Source organism: Tenrec ecaudatus, chromosome 8, assembly GCF_050624435.1.
Source record: "Tenrec ecaudatus isolate mTenEca1 chromosome 8, mTenEca1.hap1, whole genome shotgun sequence".
NCBI classification, from domain to species: Eukaryota; Metazoa; Chordata; class Mammalia; order Afrosoricida; family Tenrecidae; genus Tenrec; species Tenrec ecaudatus.
The window spans coordinates 103,400,607-103,411,057 of record NC_134537.1 but is presented as its reverse complement, the minus strand read 5'-3'; the positions used below and the strand labels follow the sequence as shown (position 1 = coordinate 103,411,057).

At 37.7% G+C, this 10,451-nt stretch overlaps 1 pseudogene; it reads left to right on the top strand.

The window, feature by feature from the left end:
* Positions 1–1,885: 1,885 nt before the first annotated feature.
* Positions 1,886–6,228, top strand: LOC142455501 (carboxypeptidase M-like; annotated as a pseudogene).
* The last annotated feature ends 4,223 nt before the right edge of the window (positions 6,229–10,451 follow it).

Sequence of the window (10,451 nt, the reverse complement as noted above, 5' to 3'; positions counted from 1 at the left end):
ATGGGCTGTCCACTTAGGAGCAACAACACAACTATACACATGGACTTCTCCAGATGGAATACACAGAAATCCAATCAACTATCTCTGTGAGAAGTGACAACAGACAAGCTCAATGTCAGAAGTGAAAACCGGGGAAGTGACTGACAATTTTTCATATGTAAATTCAGGTTGAAGTTAAGGAAAATTAAAATAAGTCCATGAGAACCAAAGGAAGACCTTGAGTCTATCCCACTTGAATATCAAGAGCATCTCAAGGAAAGATTTGATCTATTGAATACTAATGATAGAAGACGTAATGAGTTGTGAGAAGCCATCAAGAACATCATTCATGAAGAAAGCAAAAGATAATTAAAAAGAAATAAAAGATCAAAGTGCAACTTTGAGACTTGTTCTTGATCTTGGAGAAGCTAAGGCACTTAGGAGAAATGATAAAGTCAGAGAACTGAACAAAAACTTCAAAAGACAGTTCTAGAAGACAAAGTAAAATATTATTATGAAATATGCAAAGACTTAGTGTTATAAAAACAAAAAAGAATATGCTCAACTTATCTTAAACTGAAAGAATTGAAGAAAAAAATTCAAACCACAAGTTGAAAATGGAGAGATTCTGTGGGGAAAATATTGAATGAAGCAGGAAGCATCAGGAGAAGCTGGAATGAACACAGCGTCACCAAAAACGCACTATTTAGCATTCCATCCTTCTGAACATAGACTATGACCAAGAACCAGTGGTACTAACGGAGGAAGTTCCAGCTGATGAAGCACTCACTCTCCTACACCAGGAAATTTGGAAGACAGCTACTCGGCCAACTGACTGGCAGAGATCCATATTGTGTCCATTCCAAAGAAAGTTGACCAAATAGAATGGTGAAATTATAGAACAATATCATTTATATCATATACGAGTTAAATTTTTGCTAAAGACCATCCAACAACAGTTGCAGCAATTTATTTACAGGGAACTATCAGAAGTTCATGCTGAATTCCAAAGAGGACATGGAACAAGAGATATCACTGCTGATGTCAGATGGACCTTGGCTGAAAGCAGAGCATACCAGAAAGGTACGTACTTGTGTTTTATTAACTGTGCCAAGGCAGCTGACTGTGTGGGTCATAAAAAAAAACAACAAAAAAACTATGGATAGACTTGGATAAAGAGTGTGAATCCTAGAACACTACATTGTGCCTATGAGTAAATGAATCAAGAGATAGTTGTGAGACCAGAACAAGATCATACTGAATGGTTACTAATCAAGAAAGGTGTGTGTCTGTGTTATATCCTCTCACCATACATATTCAGGCTTCCTGCTGAGCAAGTAATCCGAGAAACTGGATTATATGATAAAGAAATGGGTTTCATGTTTGAATGAAGGTGTAATAACAACTTGTCATATGCAGATGACACAAGCTTGCTTTCTGAAAGTGAGGAGGACTCGAAGCACTTGCTGATGAAGATCAAGGATTACAGACTTTATTATGGATTATAACTCAATGCAAAGAAGACAAAGAATTTCCTAACAAATGGACCAGTAGATAACATCATGATAAATGGAGAAAAGATTGGAATTATCGAGGGTTTTATCTTGCTTCAATCCACAATCAATGCTCATGGAAGCAGCAGTCGAGGGATCAAGTGATGCGCTGCACTGGGTGACTCTGATACACAAAACTTCTTTAAAGTGTTGAAAAGCAAGGATGTTTCTTTGAGGGGCTGAGGTGCACCAGACCCAAGTCATGGTATTTTCTATTGCCTCCTATGTATGTGAACACTGGACATTGAATAAGGTAGATTGAAGAGTTATCTATGCATTTGATTATGGTGTTTGTGTAGATTGAAGTATCATTGGCCGCTAATGAGATACCGCCCAGAATTCTCTTTAGAGAAATGGCTGGTAAGACTTCACCTCACATATTTTGACATATTGTCAAGAGGAACAAGTACGGAATGGCATCATATGAGGTAACATAGTGAGGTACTGAAAAGGAAGACTTTCGACAAGATGGATTGACCCAGTAGCGGCATCGATGGGCTTAAACACACAATTTTAATGATGGCACTAGATTGAGTATTATTTCCTTCTGTTGTGCATAGAATTTCTCTGAGTAGGAGCTGATGTGACACAACTGGAGCCCTGGGAAATGTCAGCAATGGATTTACAATGTTCTATAGGGCATCTATGAGTCAGAATTGACACAATGACAGTGAGGTTTGTTTTTAACATATCTATCTACCTACCTATCTATCTATCTACCTAGATATCATTTATCTATAGTTCCCTATTTTTGCCCTCATCTAGAGAACCCAGGCTAAAACCTAAACCTGATTTTTACTGATTAATATACATTTTCACAACTTTTACTTCTAACAATCCAACATTATATTTAAAGTGAATTTTTTGTAGATAACATACAATTGGATGGTGATTTTTAATTCATTATGCCAACCTCTAGCTTTTTAATTGGTATATTTATATCATTCACATATAACCAAAGGAATAATATATTAACACTAAATTATTCTATTTTTTCTCAGTTTTATGTTTTCTTTTCCTGTCTTGCTCTGGATTATTGAGCATTTTTCTAGAATTCCACTTTTTACTTGTTTATAGTGCTTTCTTTGTTTATCTCTTTGAATTGATTTTACCATGGTTGCGCTCATATTTACATCATTTTGAAATTTAGAATTGAGATGTCACCAGTTTTAATAAATTTTTAAAACCTTATCTCTCTTTATATGCCTTTATCTCCCTCATTTATAATTGTACAAAATAACATACCATTTACATTTCAACTACATAATTGTGAAAACCAGAAAAAATGGTATTTACCCACACATTTATTATTTCCAATTTTTAAAATATTTCAAATATTCTTATATATTATTTCTTTCCTGTTTAGCAGACTACATTTAGACATTCTTTTACGAGAGATTTTTCTGGGGAAAATAATTCTTCTTTTTCTTCATCTCAGAATTATTTCCTCTATATTCATGAAGGATGTGCTCACTGGATATAGGATGCTGTGAGTTCTTTCTAATCATCCCTTGTACCAATATATACGATTGCCAGATTTTCAGATGAGAAATATTTTTCATTCAAATACATTTTTATCTCAAGGTAAGGTTTCCTCTTGCTGTGTTTAATATGTTCTTGATCTGCTATTTTCAGAAATGTCTCTTGGTGGTGCCCATGGTGCAGTGCTTACATGCTCAACTGCTAACTGAAAGGTTGGTGGTTCAAGTCCACCAGTCGTTTCTATGAGAACAAGATGTGATAATTGGCTTTGTGAAAGGCAACTATGAAAAGGCACAAATCAAAACCCGACCACTGAGTCAGTTCTGACTCATAACAACTCTATAGCACAGAGTGGAACTGCTCCTTCGGGTGACCGAGAGAGGATGCTGAAAAGAGTGCTTCTTTCTTCAGACTCAGATTTGATGGTTTGAGGCAGGCTTGCTCTGTATGGTTTGGCTAGGGAAGAACAGTGTGCAATTTACTTAGAATCTTCTTATACTGCTCTCTTCCTGATCCTTTGGCTGGAAACATCTGTTTTTTATGGAAGCACCCGCACCAACCATGCTTTTTTTCTCCAGATTTAAGTTTGTGGTGTGTTAGTCAAAAGGAAAATCTGAGAAAATCATAACCATGTCTTTAAACCTTAAACTACTCACCACCCAGTATTTTTCCTACCTTTGAATTTTTGTTCATTTCCTGGTTTTATATAATGTCTATTGTTTTCAACTGTACCTAGTAGGAGGAAGTGGCGAAAGTACATCTAGTCATTGTTCCAGACATGGGAGCAACAATAATTTTATATACCTCTAAACTTTTATCCAGATAGTCATGATATGTTTCTCTTTCTATTTTCTCTCCCAGTTTTTGTTAATCAAAGAAGACACTATGCCAATCAAATTAATATCCTTTCCACTCAATTAAATCAGTTTTTAAACATTTTACATGTTTCCTAGGGATACTCTATCCTCTCTTCTATAAGATAAATGTTTAATGAACACTTATCTAATAACATACTGTCTTTTTATTGAATTCTATAACTTGTTGCTTTCCTATTAGACTATGGGAAAAATAATTAGACTATGGTGTTGAGGATGAGAAAATAAATGCAAGAGTTATAGTAATAATCTTTGAATTTTGAAATGTAAGCTTCAATATAAAAATCAAGTAACAAAAAGTATTTGAAGTTTCTCATGATATTTTGTTAATGTTCACTAGTGTTTTGCAGTAGTTGGAAAAGTGTAGAGGATGGGTGAGATGCTGCCTGGTTAGGGCTGCTGCCTTTGATAGCTGCTGTGGATTTCAACTACCACCACCATGAATCAAAGGAAGCACTTTTGAAGACTGTTGCTTAAAGCTACAGTTCTATGGCTCACTTCACAGTTCTGGGAGACCTGGGAAAGGTAGAAACCTGTGGGTTCTTCTGGTGGGGAGGTTTCCAAAGGAACAGAGAATTGGGATTCCAGATTCAATTACGAGGCCAATGTGCAAGCAGATGAGACAGTTGGGTGGGAACTGCTGCTCCATTTGATTGAACACCTGGTTCCCAGATGAGAAAGACCCTGAAATCACAAATCTAATCAATAGTACTCTGATATACATTATGGCTTCAATGAACCCAGGTAGATTCAAAGCTATCAAGAAACCAGACTTATTCCAGCCAGGGAAGAGAAAATATAACCACTATGACATGAACAGGAATTGCCCTAATGCATTAGAATTCAATTATACATCAAAGCAGCTGGAAACTGAGGCAGTCATGAAGTGGCTAAAAACAGAGATGTTTGTCCTCTCTGCAAACGCCAAAGTGGTGCCCTGATGGCCATTTACCCATTGGATAATGGTGTTCAGCAACTGAGACATTACATTCCCTTAGCTTCACCCTCAAGGATGATGTTTTCCAATATCTGGCATATACATATGCTTCAAGAAATCTCAGCATAAGAGAAGCAATCAATGTAAAAATAACATGAAATTTTCCAATGGAGTTACAGATGGGCACTGTGATAGTTACATAATCTGGTGTCAATTTGGGACTTGAGAGGATTCAGAGTGAAGGGGTGGAGTCTAGTCTGTTAATCAGATATAGCCAAGGAAGCCTCTGTGTGGGTTTGGCTTTCTCCTGAGAATTTGGGGATTTGTGGTTTCTTCCTCCTTGAGGACAGAAGACTTCTCTCTCTCTCTGCTGACTACCTCGGAATTCTCTACTGACAAGACACATGGTGATAATGCCCTGGGAGCTCGAGAAGCCACATGGACCTACCCTGAAGCAGCAAGAACCCTGGATCCAGAGAAGTCACGTAGAGACCCCTGCCAGTGCTAAGATGCTTACAATGCCACTGGATCCACAAGATTTCCAACTCACTGGCTTGTGATCTTTCTGCATTTGGCATCATTGCATGTGTATCATTAGTCCGAAGAGACTTTATATATTGGTGTCAAACATATGGGTTAATATCGTACTTATGGACTTTATCTGGACTGGGCTGAGATGTTTCCTCAATATCCAACTGCTGCTGTACATAAACCTCTTTCTTGCACCCAAATACTCTTGGTATCCACTCTTCGGTAGAATGAATGCAAGATTACAACTACATCTGGGGCCAGGGTTCTGAAATTAGGTTGAGCTATTCTGCTATGAATACCCTCTTCAGGATCTACTTCCATTCTTCTGGAATGACAACACAGCCTCATTAATTGAGTATATAAAACATGTGCACATAGGTATAAAGGATTACTTTTTTAAAAATCACAACAGAATTTTCTTACCCAATACAATTTTGGAAGTTCAAGATAAAACACATAGCTTCCCCTATATAACCAAACAATTTGGAGAGTATTTTCTACTTCTCTTACCTACATCTTTTGTGATAAATGTTACAATCCTTGGGCACAATGATCCATACTTCACAGAGCTGATTATTCTAGAGAAATCCAGTACTTCAGTTCTCTTTAAAAGGATATTCTATTTTCATTCTCAGAGCATTTGGATTCTGTCCTGGTCCCCATTCTTTCATGCCACATGGTTCCTCTCTACAGAAATCTGCCAATCCACTCAGCTGCCACAGAGCCTGGTTTGTCCTTCTCCTTGGTGACTGTTTTGAACATTTTTCAAATAAAGCAACATGTGAAACTCAACCCTTGTCACCACCTAGAAGTAGGTATGACACAAGCCAGGTTACTACAACTCTATCTCCCTCTGTTGGACATTGCCTAGATGAATTCTACTGACTGCATGAAGATGAGAAATGACTGTTTCCCGGTCCTGCAACAAGCAAAGTGCGATGATAGCTGTTAGGGTCTCATTCAGCGAGACCCTCACGCAGTGACCAAGAGGGGCAACGAACCTGGATGGGAAAAAGAAAGAGAGACATGGGGCAAGACAAGTGCTGATCAAGCCCGTTTATTTTGCCAAAACTCTGGGTATATATTCACAGCAGAGAAGGAAGTGGGAGGCACATACTCCAATTGAGCACACTGTGTAACAACCGCACACTGAACAACAACCAATTAGCCACATGTTCCCAATAAGGTACAAAGGTTGCGCAACAGTACTCAAAGACGTCCGTGGTGACGTCCGCATGCAAATCAAGGCTTACCAGGTGAACTTACCATGATGTTCCTAATATGGTATATCTGCAGTTCAATGGGTGCTCAGTACTTTGACTAATGGCAACAAGGTCAGTTATCGGAACTGCACATACTACTGAGCACGTAGTTTGGAATGTGGGGGCGAAGTTGGGCAGGAAACAAAGCCTTGCTGTTAGAAAGCGGCCAAGTTTCTGCTTGTGTCTGAGGCCAGGGCCTTAATGACTATCGGCTCCCAACAGATAGCCACAGGAATGACTCAGTCTCGATGCTGAATGAAAGTTACTTACCTGTCAGGTACTGCCCACTTACTGTGGAATTAATCTCGAAAATTGTCAGAAGAAGTCAAACTTGGGGAGCTAAAAAAAAAAGTTCCTCCAAGTCAAAAAGTAATTTAAAAAGGAAGAAAGATAGCCAGGAAACCAGATGACTATAAGCAATAGAAATCACTATTTATCCATCCCCTAATATAGACAAGACCTTGCAGAATACTGTATATGGAGAGGGAATAAAAGTGCCATCTCTAAATCAGTTGTCAATGCAGTAACAAGTTATATAGAGCCGGGGGTTGAGGATGGGTGGGGTAAGAAAAGGGCAGCAGGGAATTGCCACCACATTCCTGGCAACCTCTTTAGGCAGACAGAAGCGATAGAGTGAGAAATAAGAACTTATCCCTGAGATAGATACCAGCTAAGCTAGATACTGCTAAGCAGCTGTCCATCAAGTGGGGACCAAGTAATTTGGCCAAGATGGCCTGAACATTTTTGGGGGAAAGGGAACCATAGTAGTGTCTTCGTTTCTCTGCTTCTAGCCTTATCCAAAATTATTCAGTTTTTGATAATGTGGAAATTGTTGGTTACTTCATAGGGTTTCTAGCAATTGTCAGATTGATAGAATGCTCAGGAAAATATCACAGAGTATATGTGTCTCTCTCTTTCTCTTCTGTCCACAACCCTTCTCATTGTGCAGGTCCAAACACAAGAGAATCTAATGATGATTCATTTCTAGAGTATCAACTGCAGGTGCTTTAACTGACACACATAAAAGTCAGAAGTATGAACTGTTTTTAGCTTTTATTCTGACTCTGAGTAGGAATAGTTTCAATAAATATTTGGAATCTCTACGGTAGACTGAGGTACAGAAACATGCACATCACTTTCAGGCAAGCAAATGTCTCACACTATTCCTCAAGTTTCTGCTAGGTTGAATGATAGAATTCTCTTTTCCTCATTATTCATGATTGAAATCAAATTTTAATATGCTTGAATCTTGTACAATTTAAAGGTATCTCTGTGAGAAAACAAGTACAAAATTAGATGTGAACATTCCCACTTTTTAACATTAGGAAAAAGATTACATGTTTAATTATCATATTAATTATTTTTATTATAAACAATGCATATTTATATACCAGGATTGATCAATATCTGTGCTATTTAATGAATACATATTTAGAAAATCTTCCTGTAGCTTCACTATTAAAGCCAAAATTTGTAAAACTACCATGTTGATTTCATTTATGTTGATTTCATGACATTGTTTCTTAAAAATATATTTCATGAAAAAATGTTTCAGAAAACATTATTTCATGATAGTGTTGATTGCTGTTTGTAGTACTCTGACACAATCATAAAAAAATAAACTCTATTTTTCTAGATTTCCATCCAGTAACAAAAAAATATGGTGCTCTTATAAGTTTATATGCTAGGCTATTGAATATGTTTTTTTTAATATGTTTTGTTTAACATCGATGGAAATTGAATCCCCTTTTAACAACCTTAAAAGCTCAATATCAGAAATAATTGGTATGCCGACCAACTCCCAGATTGAGCATATTTTCGCTTTCCTCTACTACTCACATATATTTATGTACCTGGTTCTTTTTATAGGACACATTCACATTGTGATAAGACTTCTACCTTTCAGTTGGTAGCATCTAATGATTGATGTGTCAGGCAAAGTGTCCATTCCTTATAGAATATCGAACGGTGGCTTAATTTTACTCAGAAATACCTGTAAATGACATAAATACACCCTGATAATCTCAAAGTTAATGTATGCCCAATCCAATTGTCCCTTACCATATCCTCAATCTTCTCAGATTGCTTCAGTTTCATCTACTATAAGAGAATATAGCCTACAGGTGAAGTCTCTAGTGGAATGAGATGTTCGTTTTACTTTTGAAAATTTATGAAATCATGTGACCATATCCACACATATGTAGGGAGCCCTCGTGGTGTAGTGTTCACACATGGGGCTGTAATCTGCATGTTCAGTGGTTTAAAAGCATCAGCAGTTCCATGGTAGAAAGACTGGGCTTTCTAGTCCCATACATAGTTATGCTCTTGGAAAACCGCTGGAGGTCTCTATGAGTCAGCACTGACTCAATGGCAGTGATTTATGCATACATTTGTAGGGATTCTTCCTGGAGCCTTGGAAGGAGCATACCCAAATGAGGTTCCCTGAAGCTTAAATGTTATGAATGCATAATAAATCCATCATTCTTCCTTCTATCTGAAACAGAAATATAGTTAGGCTCTTACACTTTTGGACACCAGAGTATGAGTTAGAGTCTGATGGACAATTTATCTTCAATAATGGCTCATATAATTTCCTTGAATGAAAACCAGAATTAATCTTTAGGTTGGTTTATCTCTCTGGTAGATTATTTTCTAGGAAGCTACCACATTTTTGACAGAGAATGCAGATAGGATTAAAGACATCAAGGGCAAGCTTCAGCCAGCTTAATTTTCTTTACCAGCTTGTTGGCAAATGGAGAATCTAATCAACATGCTTGCGGGAATTTATTGCATTCATGTATGGTTTTGGCAAAGATAATTCACTGGTCATTCTAGCAGCATAGGAATAATTTTGAAGTATACTTCAAAGTATAATTAACAAAGGATAGAAAAAATATAGTAGCAGCAAAATGAATTTTCATGACAATTACTGTTATTTGTTGAGCATTTGTTAAAAGCAAGGCAAATTATGTTGCGGTTATGTATTATATTCATTTGAGTCTCTGTAGGAATAACATGGTATACTCAAAGAGAGTAATTCAGAAGACTTTAATAAAGGAATTATTTACATGAGTTCTAGCTTTAAGGAAATTAACAAAAATGTGACGGAGTACCCTGAGGCTATTAATCTTGGGGTTCTCTTAGGACTGAGGCTTTAAAAGGCTTAACATTTAGATAGGCTTCACATTTGGTTTTGTTGCTATTTATAAAGTTTTCAGTGGCGAATTCTTCAGAAGTAGGCTGCCTGTTTCTTAGTCAGGAAGCTCTGCTGAAACCTGTTCACCAGATGCAGCCCTGCTGGTATTGGAAACACCACTGGCATAGCTGCCTTCCAGCAGCTCAGCAACACATAGGTGTGACAAACTGACAGAAGAGTTCTAAAATAAAGAAGACATGAGACGAATAGATGCACTTCAATTATGGTGCTGAGGAAGAATATGGAAAGTGGCCTGGACTGTTAGAAGAAGAATAACAAAAAATGATGTTGGAGAAAGTACAACCCGAATGTTCCTTAGAATGGGAGGATGGAAAGACTTTGTATGGAGACCTTAGACACATTATCAGGAAGACCAGTCCCTTGAGAAAAAAAGCATGCTTGGTAACACAGAGGTTCTGGGAAGAGATGAAGCCCCTTCTTGAACTGGGCGACACTGTGATTGGGACAATGGTCCACATAGAAGAATGACTGTGCGCATGCTCCAGGAAAGGGCAGTCTTTCATTCTGTTGGACGGCACCTCACAGGAGCAAGAACACCTGGGAGTTGTAGGAGAAGGCACATCGTGAGGAGCTATGGGCTTCACTGGACTAATGTGACTGCTGGTCAAACTGAGA